The sequence below is a fragment of the Hesperophylax consimilis genome, chromosome 8 (genome assembly GCF_061612785.1).
Source record: "Hesperophylax consimilis isolate HC1 chromosome 8, BYU_Hcon_1.0, whole genome shotgun sequence".
NCBI classification, from domain to species: Eukaryota; Metazoa; Arthropoda; class Insecta; order Trichoptera; family Limnephilidae; genus Hesperophylax; species Hesperophylax consimilis.
The window spans coordinates 40,967,160-40,982,684 of NC_142843.1; the positions used below are offsets into that span (position 1 = coordinate 40,967,160).

At 33.9% G+C, this 15,525-nt stretch overlaps 1 long non-coding RNA gene across 1 annotated transcript in view; it reads right to left on the reverse strand.

Annotated features, from left to right (window-relative positions):
- Positions 1–8,500: 8,500 nt before the first annotated feature.
- LOC149422068 (uncharacterized) overlaps positions 8,501–15,525 on the reverse strand; it is a 29,021-nt gene continuing 21,996 nt past the window's right edge. The window contains exon 3 of the long non-coding RNA XR_016302526.1: positions 8,501–8,629. This is a non-coding gene — a long non-coding RNA (uncharacterized LOC149422068). The remainder of the gene's footprint in view (positions 8,630–15,525) is intronic.

Genomic DNA, 15,525 nt, shown 5'->3' on the forward strand with positions numbered 1-15,525 from the left:
AATAAATGAGATTCAGGGTGATGGTTTAGGTGAGTTGAACTGACTTTTTTATTTCGAAGAAAAATTATATATCAAATTGCAGGAATTCTGAAGAGGACTGATCTTCTCGAAAAATTTATTTGAGACTTTCTAAATTTATTTGGACACATCCCTCGTGCATCAAGCCGAACGAAGTTCTTTGGTAAACAACATTCAACAGATAAGACACCCTATAGTGTCAAAACAAAAAAATCTTATATATTCCCTCACACTTAATAAAATAAAATATCTGTCCTTTTCTGAAACAACCAAAGGACAGCAAACGAATGAATTTAATCTCAAATTACATACATGCCAAGGAATCTATCAACATAATCAAGGTTTATCATGCCTCTGTCCCACTATAGCATCTCACAATCCAAAGGCATAAAATATCTTGGAATTGAAATGGATGATAATCTTTGATATAATTACCAAAAAACTCCCCAGGTACATATACTTCTTTAGAAACATCCGTAATATCCTCAACCCAAAACGACATTTAAAAGTATGCTATGCTTTGTGTTAATAAGAAACAGAGTACGGGATAACTGGATCTGGTTTTCCTTGAGCACTCACACAGAGCGGTTCAACATAGCCCAAAAAGGAACATTAATGACAATTCTGAAAGTCCCGGTTTGAACTCAAGGAAATAAAATGTTTAAAAATTCAAGAATTCACCACAAACAGTTCCTCTATGCATATTATGTACATGAATGTTAGAAGCATTAGAAATAAAATTGATGACATCGAAGAAACTCTAAAAAATGTTACAGAAACAGTACATATTCGCGTTATCACGGAAACCTGGCTATGTAAAGAAAAAGAATTTTTGTTCAATATTGCTGACTACTTAGGAATTTTCGCATCCCGCGAGATGGACAGAGGAGGAGTAGCCATCTACATGTACAATACACTGAACAATAAGAAAATTTTAAAATGCTGCTATGAAAGTAACTTCAAAGGAATTACCGCAAAAATATTAAACCTCTAATTTGTATGTTTTTACCGTAACAGAATTATTTGACACTTTAGAATTAAAATGTGATATATTCGTTCTAAACGAAAGTAAAAACTAATAAAGCTGACAACTGACTTAACAGTAAATACTCCGTGGTTTGATGCCAAACTTGATACACTCATTAAAAAACGAAATAGCATACTTATTAAACAAAATCAAGAAAGTATTCCGTTGACAACAGAAAAATATAAAGCTCGTAATACTTTAGCCAATTATAGAAGATATATTAAATCTAAATATTTAAAACGTGAATAAGCCACCACGAACCTAGAAAACGATAAATTCCATTCAATCAAATAGCTCGCAAAACTGAACAATAGATTGTAAATCTCTAGTCGTAAATGACGAAGAAGTAAAGGAGCCAAAGAAGATTGCAACCACATTTAACACGTTTTTTCTCTCAGTTGGAGAAAACTTAGCATCAGTTATAAAAACGTTTGAAACTGATGTAAATACGATCTGCTCGGAACCTCAAGCAATACAATATTTTAACATGATCAGGACAAATAAAAAGGAAACCTTACAGGGCATATCTAATCTTAAGTCTAAAGCGGCAGCTGGTTTCGATGGTGAAACCTCTCTCCTTCTCAAAAATTGCAAACACGAACCTCGTATTCTCAACAAATCTTTGTCTTTCAAAAGATATTTTTCCATAAAAACTAAAAATTGTGAAAATCATACCTATACAAAAAGACAAATGTGGAAAAAATGTCAAAAATTATCGTCCAATCTCTATACTTCCAGGTATCTCTAAAATTTTTGAATGTGTCATTAAAGAAAGACTATTGATATATCTCGAACACAACAAAATTCTCCCGTCAAAACAATACGGTTTCAGAAGACGGTCTAACACTACATGTGGAAGCTACAGAAACATATTGATCTAAACTATACTAAATAAGGCTTTAGACACACTTGATCATACTCGTAACATGTTGATCGCAAAACTGCAACATTTGGGCATTCTTGGCACTCCCCTGGAACTTTTCCGATCTTACCTATAAAACCGCATTCCGGCAGTAGAACTGTATGGTGTCACGAGTAACTTTGGTAACATAAAATGTGGATTGCCCCAGGGATCAATTCTTGGACAGTTTCTATTCCTAATCTGACATAACAAAGTGGGGCTTTATGCGGACGACACAGTATTTTTTATAACAACCCGAATCTAACGGTGCTTGAAATAGAAATGAATACTGACGTTTCCCACCTCACAAACTGGTTGAGAATAAACAAACTGACCCTTAACGAAAAAAATATCTCGGCCTGATTATACAATAATGGTCTGGCCTGGTTTTCCAATAAGAAGTGTTATTTTGATGAACAACTAGGATAATTGTTGATAATTTTATTCGTTGTTACGTTAATTGTATTATTACTTTATACTTAGTACCCCACGATACAGACTCTATTAAATTAATAAGCGAATCATCATTTTGGCAATAAAACACTCCATCCTGTAAGAACTGTTCAATTAGACTGTATAACTGCATGTCACCTACTTTGAAACAACCTGCTGATAATCCACCAATACCCACACTAATGTTATATGTAGATTCCCAGCTATCGTGGGATCTCCGCATAAATCATGTGAAGAAGAAAATTACTCCCATAACAGGTATAACTGGTGTACTATATAGGCTTCAAGGATTACTACCCATTAATTTACTAACTTCGGTGTATTATGCCATGGTATATTCACAACTATCCTATCTCTGCTGTACCTGGGCTTTGTCTCAAAGAAACTGTTAGCTGACCTGCAAAACCGAGCTCTCAGAAATGTTCTTGGTCTTCCGTGGGACACACATGTCAAGGACATCTATTCAGTTTCCAGTATCCTTCCAATCAGAGTTCTTCCGAAACATGAAATCACGAGCACCACCCAACAAATTACCCGACAATCAACCCACACTCACATCAAACTACTTTACATTCAAGACATCCACGACCACAATACTCGTAATAACAATAAAATCCCTAACACACACTACAAAATATGGGATAAAATCTCTATACTATTATACATTTAAAAAATTATGTTGTCTACACATTCTATAACTCTCTTTAGTATATGTATAAGAACAGCCAACAAATAAATCTTTTTTTAAAGTAATGCTTTAAAATAATATTTTTTTTAAACATATAAAAACAAAAATACGTAATATTGTCGTGTTATGTTTTATCGTGTATCTTTCTCTTTCCTTTTCTATCCCCTGTATTTGTAATCGAGCATCTATTTTTACCAATGTAATTAGTTGGTAAGTACCTTCTTGTAAATTCCTACTTTGGCTTTGTGCTTATGTTTCAGTTTTTGTTTTTCTCAAAAAACACATCTGAGTACTCCACTGGCCAACATAAATACTCAGAGCAATAAATATACTAGTTAATCCCAGATTGAATGCATCTTTTGGACAGAGAAATATTAAATTCCATGCTACGAAACTATACTAGTATAATTCTCCACCACCTTGCTAACACCGGTATAAAAAAGTGAAACAATGGCTGGACAGCAATTTGCTTACATTAAACGTATCAAAAACCAAATACCTAACATTCAGTTCTACTATTGCAGGGCAACCCCAAACACCTCACCACCTTACAATACATAAAATTAACTGTAGCTTTGGAAGTAATAACTCTCCATGTAAGTGTGAAGCCCTCGAATGTGTTAAATTTACTGTCGGCGTTATGGTTGATAATAACCTCAAATGGTTGAACCAGATTGAAAATGTGACTAAAAGAGTGCGCACACTGATTCGCATATTTATGTCATTGCGGGAAATTAGAAAAAATAATTAAAAAACATATACTACGGGCTGTGTAAATCAATCACAACCGACGGTTGCGTTGGGTGGGGAGGTACAGGAAGAACAACATTAAACCCGTTATTGAAGGCACAGAGATCGATTTTACGTGTTATTATGAATAAACCTTTCAGGTGCCTGCTAACCTGCGACACATCTTAGTGGAACAGGGAAAGGTCTTTGTGGACTGGACAGTGTGCCGCGTACGTGATTTTATTGGCCTCACAGTATGTTCCAAGTGCCAAATGATCGGTCACTCTTTCAAGTTCTGTAAAGATCAAACAAGATGTGGTCACTGTGGCCAGGATGGTCACTCCCGCGAAAGTTGCCCAAATACTGCTGCGAAGGCAGTTTGCGCCACCTGCATCAGATTTGGAAAGCCCGCCACTCATCCTACCGGAGACAGGGAGAACTGCCCAGCATACCTAGCAGCGCTTTCGAGGGATTTCTCCACGATCAGCTATGGCGTCTAACTACATAGATGAAGACTATGATGTTGACTTTAAGAGAACTAATAGGTTAGACCAATGGACGGAAGAAATGGTAGAAAAAAACAGTGAAGTGGGAAGTTTTATATGTGTGCAAGTTAATATACGATCAATCTCTAAATATTGGGATGTTTTACATGCTAACCTCCAAAATTGTTGGAAAAATATAGATTTATTAATGTTATGTGAAACATCTATAAAAAGTGAACAAACTTGTCTTTTCGAAATTCCAGGTTATAATAGCATCAGTTACTGTCGCACATCCAAATCGGGAGGGGGTATAAGCTTATATATCCGGGATACTTTAATTTTTACACAAAATACATATGAAACAATGTTTTTCGAAAATATCTCATGCCTAATAACATTACCTAATAATACAACACTTAATGTTCTTGCTATTTATAGACCACCAAATCTTAGTAAACAATCTTTTATAAATGAGCTTCCTTCATTACTAACCAAACATTCGAACCGTAATGAAAATATGTTAATATTTGGTGATATAAATATTGATTTGCTAAATTATATTGACGCTATAACGATCAACTATGAAAACACTCTTTCAAATAATTATTTTACTAAATGTATCAGTGACGTTACGAGGGAAGCCATAGCTAAAGGTAAAGTGACACGTACGTGCCTGGATCATATATTTGTTAGGTATATTAATAAGCACAAAGACACGGACATGCTACGTGCTTGTGTATGTGACTTCATTATTGCTGATCACTTTACAACAGGTGTGAGCATTCCATATTATAAAATGAATAAACGTATTGTAAATGAAGTACGGCAGGTCTCAATTTTATCCCAAAAACGTATAGATTGCTCTATTAGAAATTATAACTGGAGTGCTTTACTACAGACAAACGATTGCACTAATTTATATAATCAAATAAAATCCAATTTTAACGAATTGTATGAAAATAGTAGATTAATTATAGATGTCAAACCTAAAGCTCGACCTTGGATAATAAAAGAATGGATGACCGAAGATATTTTATCACATATTAAAAAAAAAGATTTTTTATTTAAACGATGGAAAAATTCACCAACAAATACAATTTATGAAAAACAATATAAATCATTTCGTAATTATGTCACCAAATTAATAATCAAAAATAAAACGGCATTTTATAATGATAGATTTAAGCATCATTTTACAGACAGCAAAAAAACCTGGGATGAAATAAATAAAATTCTAGGACGTAACACAAAGAGTAACTGTGATGATGTTATATCTAGATATATGCTAAAAGATCAATCCGTGGAAATTGTGACAAACCAATTTGTAAACTATTTTTCAGACAGCATTTCTTCAATGGTACACAAATGTGATTTTAGGGCATCAAATATCGTCCCGCTAGAATTGCAACATAGCTTATATATACCACGAGCGTCACTCGCAGACATAGTGAGCATAGTGAAGCTCCTCAAAAATTCAAAGTCTCCTGGCATAGACAACATACGAATGTTTGACATAAAAAGACACATAGATATCCTAGGCCCTATATTAACACATCTGATTAACATAATTTTAACTCAGGCTGTAATACCGGATGAGCTGAAGTGTAGTATTGTCAGACCTATTTATAAAAGTGGAAAACATACCGATATAGGAAACTATAGACCGATTAGTATACTACCAGCTACAGAAAAGATTCTCGAAAAATACTTATCTTTAAAACTAACTAAATACTTGGACTACTTTTCTATAATAGATCCCAATCAATATGGTTTCCAAAAAAAAAAAGTACCGAAATGTTACTACAGGATTTTTCTAATTTTATAAATAATGAATTGAATAACAAAAGACATGTTTTGGTACTGTTCATAGACAATTCTAAGGCATTTGATACTATAGATACGACGAAATTGTTAAATATTTTGGAGGCAATAAGGGTAAGAGGAAATACACTCAAACTATTCAAAAACTTTTTAACCAACCGCCAAATCAAGGTAAAAATATCAGATAAATTTAGTGAAATAAAAAATGTCAAAACTGGAGTTCCACAGGGGTCAATTTTGGGACCAACATTTTATATTATCTTTGTATCTCTTATGACAAAATTTTTTTCGTTTGTTAAATATTATGTATACGCTGATGATACTGCACTTGTCATATCCCATGAAAATTTATCTATTGCAATGAAATTGTTGCAGCAAGACTTTATTTCTTTATTAAGGTGGTCACATGATTATGGTTTACTAATTAATTCTAAAAAAACAAAACTGATGCATATAAGATCACCACATGCCAAGTATAGCGAGGCACCTCTAATCATATCTCACTCTTTTGACTGCATTCACAACAATATCACACAGCCCTGTGCGTGTACAAATATCGAACTGGTTAACCACTATGTCTATCTAGGAGTTACAGTAGATTGTAACATGAAGTGGGATGTACACATTTCAAAACTGTGTAAGCGCCTTCGGTCTATTGTAGGAAGACTGTATAAAATAAAATATTTTGTGCCTTTAAAAACTATGAAATTGATTTATCTGTCTCTTGCAGAATCTACCGTAAGATATGGGATAACTTCATGGGGTCAATCGTGCAAAACCAACATAAAACATGTACAAATGATTCAAAATGCCATGGTAAAGTTGTTAGTAAGCAAAACCGTTTATAACCAGAGGAGAGACATTAGTATTATGTATAAATCAATAAATGTATTACCGATTCGTGCCCTTATGTGGCAAAAAATTGTATTACAGCATATATCTGACAGTCCGTATAAAACAATGGTGGATCATGTACACAATACACGTTTCATACAAAATAAAGGAATGAAAGTATCTGTGTTTCAAAACAAATATGGTCAAAGAACTCTTGAATACACAATACCTTTAATTTTTAACAAATTGCCATATGAATTTGAAGAAAATTGCTCCATTAATAAATTCTCTTTAATATTAAAATCATGGCTACTAAGGAGTAACCTCATGTATTAAGACTGTTTTTTTTCCCCACAACACTGTTTCTGTATTTTCAAATTTAAGGTATAACACAATTTTTTATTTATTTTTTTTTGGTTTTTTTGTAGAAATTATGTATTACTACGCTAAAGCGTTGATGATTATTTTAATTTAATGTACTATACTATTATTATAGGTGCAACTAATCTCCTGCTGACAAGCTACTTGCAGTAGCTTAGCGGGTATAAATAATATTGTATGTAATCTTTATACAAATAAAAAAAAAAAAAAAAAAAAAAAAAAAAAAAAAAAAAAATATTCGAGCAACGCTCTCTTAGAGAAATTTAATGTACTAAATGTTCGACAGTGTTATATAAAAAAAATAGTAATCTATGTTCATAAAAATAAAAAAAAAACACAATAAAAACAGCCGAACACAAATATTAAACCAGAAGTAAGGGAAGAAATGACCTTTCCGTTCCAACAAGCTACAGACCGGCTTATCAAAAACTATTCTCATATCTCGGTCCTAAAATATACAACAAAATCCCTTCACAGCTGAAACTGTGTGTATTGTCATCCTTCGGTCCAAAAATAACAAAATGGTTGTTAGATCTAGGCAGGACTGATACCGAGATATTACTAAAAAACGTAATCTGATTAGTTGTATCTTCGCTTTTATATACTTATTTACTCTCAAATTTAAAATTTTTTCCCCATTTTTTATTTTCCTTATATTTTTTTTATTTTTTTATTTTTTTTTTAAAGAAAGACAAACATTCCCGGGTTACGAATAACCTGACAATATTTGAAAATCTCCTACTACCACCACAGTAAGCTGAAAATGTTGCTTGTGTTGTGATGGAGGACTTAGCCAGCCGAGGAATTGAACACACTACGCCCGAGTGGGACCCAAGCGTGATGTCAACTCGGCCACCGACCGGTCGCCATTAGTGTATTACCTACTCAATTTGCTTGACATATTATTCAAGAAGATAGTGTTACTATTATGTAATTGTGTTATTATTATGTATTATGTAATTTTACTGTTATGTAATTGTAATTGTGTACATTTATGATCATTTGAAACCTGTTAATTTAACTGTCCTAAAACGGGAAACCTTCCTAGTTGGACACCATGTACAAACATTGAGACAGAAATCAATAACAAAACAAAAATATTTGTTTTAAATAAACTTACGCTGAAATTATTACTTCGCCGTAGTCAATTTCTTCAAACTCTTCGCGTGTGTTCCCTCCATCCAAAATGCATTCCGAGCAAATGATGTACGGGTTGTCAGTATGCTCATCACTTTTCAAGAAATGCAAACCGAGGGAACTTACTTTACAAAGTTGACAGTACGTAATTGAATCTGAAAAGGGGAACAATGTATAGAAGTCAATAAAAAAATATCATGAAACTAAACTGTAAACAAAGCATTCAGAAAAACTAGATTCCTACCCGGCTTTGACTGATTTTATTAAATATAAACAATTGAAATATACAGAAAAAACAATTATGTCTTGTATTTTTTATGCAAATAATACATATTTCCAAGCACCATGGGTAAATAGGGCGTAGCATGACCGCCCAACATCGACAAGATAAAAAATTATACTGACAATGTCGGTTATTAGATGACATTCGCGAATATTGCGGGGAATTCGACAATTTTAATGGTGTCGATTCGCAGCCCATCATGCGTTAGTCCGTGCTTATACGGTTGTGTTTAGTAATTGTGTGATAATACTAAACATGTAGACTGTAGACATTTTGGAAGATATATTATGTATATAAATCTACATATCGATAAAGATCGCGGTTAAAAATTCTCGCGGAAATCAACATGCACAGACTGTTTAATAAAAAGACCCGGATTTCAACCTGGGGAAACGGAGATTCGATTCTCATGTTGAACATGGATTCTCTCATTCTCTCAATTCGGCATTCTATGTCTAAATCATATTATTAAAGCTGAGCTGTTGACACAGTCGTAGAAGCAACCCGTTCTCACGTGAAAAAAATGAACTATTTTCTTACTTTACATTGCAATTTTTTTATGATCACCAATATCCTGAGCAATTCTGGAAAGTTCTGAAGTCTGAAAACAGACAGTTGACCACAGGAAAGCATTAAAGTGTGCCGCAGACAGAACCAATCTGCTGATCCATAGTGCCACACTTTTATTTTCAGTCTCTCGTTTGGTGGTCTGAAGTTAATTAGGGATTGATGTCGACACTATGCGTGCAGTAGTCGGACGATCCTAAAGACATTGTGTCATCAATCCCGTAACCATATGGCAGAGTATTTAAAAAATAGGTCGGTAGAACAGATTGAAGCGGTGAGTCGACTAACTTTTAACACAAATAAACTAAAATATTTAAAATTTGCAAATTATTTATCCTGCAAACAATGTATTTAAAAACAAAAATAATTTACTAAAAAAATAAAATAGAATAAGCAAAAGGACAATTTTACAAATCCTAAATTAATACAAACACATGGCAGTTGTTTTGGTCCACGTACATTTAATCTTCTACCAAAACAAATACAAATGGCAAGTAAAATATCATGCAATAAAAGAATTAAAATTAAAACACATACATATATAAATAAAAGTAATAATTAGTCGCCTGAAATATCAATACAAATTGAAAATATCTCCCGAGTAAAAATAAATGCCGCCAACGGGAATTGAACGCGTGCCTTCTGATGTCCGGTCAGGTGCTCTGAACCACTGAGCTATGTCGGCTTATTTCCAACAAGCCAAATAATTCAATATCTACTAGTACCGCAATCAACAACTACCGCTTATTATATGTTTTCACCTGTAAACAACAAAATTTATTCCGGAGATATTTTCAATTTGTATGGATATTTCAGGCGACTAATTATTGTTTATAATAATTTGTTATCCTTTGTGCTATGGATAAAAAACCCTGTCTTATAAACATTACTTTATCATTAAAAAATAAAAATATTAATCATAAAACTTTATGTTTTCCTTCAATTACATTACTACACCGTAACTTTAAAATTTACATCATGACTTGCTTGATGTTGTATTTTATTTTGTTTAAAAAGTATATTTTTATTCTTATTATATTAGTTTTTTATATTACCCACGCACAGGCCGTGCCCTTGTGGGTTCCCTTAATTTACCCTTTTAAACATTTTATACGTATGTAATTTCTGTTTTTAAAATGTGTATAATTATGTGTGAATAAAAGTTATTCGGAAAAAATAAAGGAAAAAAATAAATGTCTGAGCGTTAGGACCCCTTGTAGGCTTCCAAACCGGTTGCTCCAATCCGTGGCAAGGGAAACAATTCCGCCTGTCGGCCAGCCGATTCGGTTGAATGGGATAACTTTAAAGATGGTTTATGAACATTGAAATCCCCAATCACATAAAAATAGGTGTCTGGGCGTTAGGACCCCTTGTAGGCTTCCAAACCGGTTGCTCCAATCCGTGGCAAGGGAAACAATTCCGCCTGTCGGCCAGCCGATCCGGTTGAGTGGGATAACTTTAAAGATGGTTTATGAACATTGAAATCCCCAATAACATAAAAATCCGCCCTAAGGGAAGCGGGCCAAGAAGTAACCAATATTGTCAAATAGTTTTGCTTAAATTTTGAATAGCTCGGTTGGTTCCGATTAGCTGAGGTTGTATGAGCGACATTATAGCATGTAAGACCCGGGAAGCCCAGATAAGAAGCGTTTGGAGACAGTGAGCAACATTATTTTTTGTGCAGGCTGCGAATATTGGGTTTACACTGGGGACGCCTACTATTCACCGTTGCATTGTAATGCTTTTTTCTAATAATTTGTATTAGCAAGTTTTAAAAAAAAGTTCTCACTACTTGATTAGATAAAAACAGTTTTTCAAAATGATGTTTATTTCTAATGTTTTAAAACGTTTACCCAATAGATCAAATGCGTCAGTATTGCCATCAGAGGGTGATTTTTTTCCCAATGTTGATTAATTATTTATTTGCATCGTTTCGGCACAATAATGTTTAAGCCCAGGCATTCTTAATTTCTACCGATTTATAACGAGTTTCTCGCTAACTCCTTAAATCTTGAAGTTCCAAGATAATATCTAAACATTTTTTTTGCCGTTACGTTAATTATTTAAAATTTCCTCGATGGAGTAAAATCGCTAAGTAAGCCCCGAAAATTATTAAAAACAAGTTTTGATCTGCCATGAAAAAGATCAGAGTGTATGTTTAGGCTGGCCGCATACATACGTTTTCCGTATTCGATTTCCGAATTCGTTTTCCGTATTCGGACATCCGAATGCACGGAATCAGTAGAAAATACATTAACTGCCGCACACGTTCGTTTTAGTTCCGAACGGAACAAATTCCTTACGCACGTTCCGAATGCGAGCCGGCGCGTTCGGAGAAACCGAATGGAAAAAAACCTAATGACGTCGTGTGGAACGCAGCTCTTGCATACATTTTGTTTGTGCCGACGCAAACGTTCGGAAATTTCTGTTCAGTAATTCAGTGTTGCCAACGGATCTTGACCTAATATCACCGTTTCTCATACATAAGGTAGCGTAAAGTAGCCGAATTTGCTGTTAGGTGGGACATGTTTAAAATTGATGTTTTTGAAGTAGCTTAATTGGCGACCAGTCGCCTTTTAGATTTTTTCGGCGCCGATCCTCGCTCTGAGTAGCCTAAATGGCGATATATCGCCCTTGTTGGCAACACTGGTACTGACGTTTATACATTCCGAATGAAGAAAAACGAACGTTTGCGCTAGTCTCACGGAATTCCGAATACGGAAAACGAATTCGGAAATCGAATACGGGAAACGTATGTATGCGGCCAGCCTTAAATGCAGCCAAAGAATTTGTCGAGAGATTTTGCTGTATTTCAAATTTATTAAATATTTTCACAGCAGTCGCTTACGTCTGTTCATTAGAATCGTTTTAAATATTAGCACACTCTTTCTAACATTCGGATTTACATAAGTCTTACATAAGTTTCAAACTAGAGGTGGGTCCTATGAGTACTTTTCGTTACTGGGTACAATGAGTACAGGTACAGAAAAATACCTGGTAAAAATACCGGTGACAAAATACTCAAAAGTATTTAATACCGACCTGAGGATTGATTCAGAATAAGTAATTCTAATGAACTCGCATAAATTCTGCCCACATATTCCCCACAAATATTCTACGTGAGCTTGATTCCTCCTTTTATTATTCGAAATCCATGGGGGGGGCGGGTTGTTAGAGAATTTCTGTAAAACATGATTCCCCACAAAAAAAAATTCCGCACGCACAGCCAAAATCATCATATGTGATTCCCCGCAATAATTTTTCGAAATCCATGGGGGGGGGTTGAATGGAGGAGAAAAAAAAAATTCCTCATCATATCAAATACCAGTCACAAATACACACCAAAAATACCCATCGAATATACCTATCAAAAATACAGACTAAAAATACCCATCAAAAATACCCATCGAAAATACCTACTAAAAATACCCATCGACAATTCGACAATACCTATCAAAAATACCTACTGAAAATACCCATCAAAAATACCTACTAAAATACCTAGTAAAAGTACCTATTAAAAATATTTAGTCCCGGTATAAAATACTCATGAGTATTTTGGAACCAGGTATTTTGGAGATCTGTCACAAGTATGGCATGGAATTACCCGGTTCTTTTACTGGGTACGCTAAATAAGTAACTTATTTTACGTGTATATAGAATTTATCGGTTAAATAATATTGTTTTTCAAAAATGGGAAATAAATAACAAACATAAATTAAATCTCAAAAGGCACACATGCCTCGCGATCAGGACGTTAGATTCTTGCTACTGAGGGCGGACAAGCCCATTTTGCATAGTCGCCGTATATTTATGATTACATTAAAATTAATATATTATAAACAATATAATATTTTCTTATATTATGTTTACCATACGTTTTTTACACCAACTAAATACTTTTTTTAAATTGTAAAACGAAAGTTTTACTTGCAAACTTTTGGTGTCCGATTCTCAGTACCATGATATGGAATAATAATAATAACGTAGCATTTATATAGCGCAGTTGTGTCATTTCACTTTAAGTGCCATTTACTATAGCAAACATAAAAACGGTCATTTAGTATTTTAGTGCTCATATTCTTAAAATGAGATGGTATGGCCTGCATTAGTATATTTTGGGTCATTATTGATATTTTTTCCAACAAATTGTGAAAAGAATGTGAAGTTTCGATAAATATTATCTGCCGCTGTACCAATACTAATTTTTAAATACCACCTTCAGTTTTTTAATCGTCAGAATTAACTTTTACAGAATTATCCATATTGAAATCAAATTTCTGAAATCGAATAAAACGGTCTATCGTTTTTTTCGCTACGAGGAATTGGTTAGCTGATTGTTCTAAAACTGTGAGATTGTTTATTTGATGAATTACGCAGTTCTTTTTTATGTTTTCATTTATTTTATTTTATATTATAGAGACAAACAGTACATGATTTACAGAGATGAAACAATATACAGGAATTAGATACATCATGTTGGGTACCTATGATATGTTTCTTTGTAATATCTGCTAAGTGGTATGTTTATTCCTTAATTATGATGGTGTAGTATATATATAGGGGTGTGTGTGTAATGTATGTGTGAGTGTTTGTGTGTGTGTGTGTGTCTGTATGTGTGCGCATTGAACAGTTTAAATTATTGACTTGATGCCACATTTGAATTCGGGCAGTGAATCCGAAAAAATATCCATGTTAGAGTTAAGACAAATATTATTTAGAGTATGAAGAGCTCGGTTGATTGGCGAATTAGTTGCTGCATTTGTTTTATAATTAAACGTGTGAAATAGCACTGTACTCGTATGTCGTGTACGTCTCAAAAGTAATTTAAAACTAATAATGGACAGAAGTTCGGTACAGTCAATGCCATTGTTAATAATTCAGTGTATAAATAATGAGTCAGCTACTGCTCGTCTTCGCTTATAATATATTTATTAAAATGTATCTATCACGTATATTTTTAGCAAAAAATCAACAAAAAAGCCCGAGTATTAGAAATTATCCATAAGGGATAACTCTGTATAAACATTTTTTTTACAAAATATAACATATTAAAGCATATTTTATACACCACCTACAAAAGCTTGTGGTTAGAAGAGGGCAACTTATTAATAACTTAAGAATTTAACATATTAGAGATTTAGACATATTTTTTAAGATTATAATGGTACTCGTAATTAAAACAATAAACGTATATGGGATGTACATAAAACATTAGGAATAACAAAACAGTCAAGAATATATCTAAGAGGAAGTTAAAATTATATGGTGGTACTACAAAAATATGATTTAATTTTTTTTTAATATTTGTTGTATTTTTTTTTCTGTTCGCTACATAGTAACTCTGTGCTGTTGTGGTTCGTACGGGTGGTACAGTTAGTCCACCAACAGAAGTATTCCTTATGCTAATATTTAGCAGTGGGGTATTTTTTCATTAAAAATATCTTTGTGTAGCTGAAGTAGTGCAATTTTGTAGTAAATTTTTGTAAGTGGAGGAACAGCGCATTCTTGGAATGCATTTATTGTTGGGTAGTAATACGTTTTTTTAGGATAGTTGAAAGAATTTGGGAGAAGGGATGGTTAATATTCACCCCCCCCCCCCCTAAGCTATGATTTCATATCGTAGCACAGAGTGCGCAAGTGCAAAGTTAATTTCTTTTAATATTTTTAATAAGATAGTATTTCTAAGTGTGAAGAATATATATTGTCCTCTTCCCGTAGTATGTTGATCCAGTAAGAAGTTGTTAGACTAAGTTGATCCACCTTTAACACCATATTTTGACGGCCGGCATAGTCCAGTGGTAACGCATTGGACTGCCATTCCGAAGGTCGCGGGTTCGAACCCGGCGTGCGCAAATGAATTTTATTTGATTAATTTGTGTTATTTCACAATTAATTAATTAAAATAATATATAGTATATTTGCGGCACGTTCCAGAGTGGAAGATACTACCAGTATCGCCCTGGTGTAAGACCACCATTCAGAATTGAAACGTTGCTCCAAATGGCTTTAGCCGTGTTTAGTGACTAGATCTGAATAGCCAGGTACTTCCCCACCTTCCTCTTTCCCTTCCCCACTTACCTTCAGCCTCACAACATCCCCCAATTGGGGATGCCATAGTCTCACTGGCTCCAGACGGGAGCAGTTGGGACTCTTGTGAGGTATTCACTATAAAAAAATATATATTTATATAACTTGGCT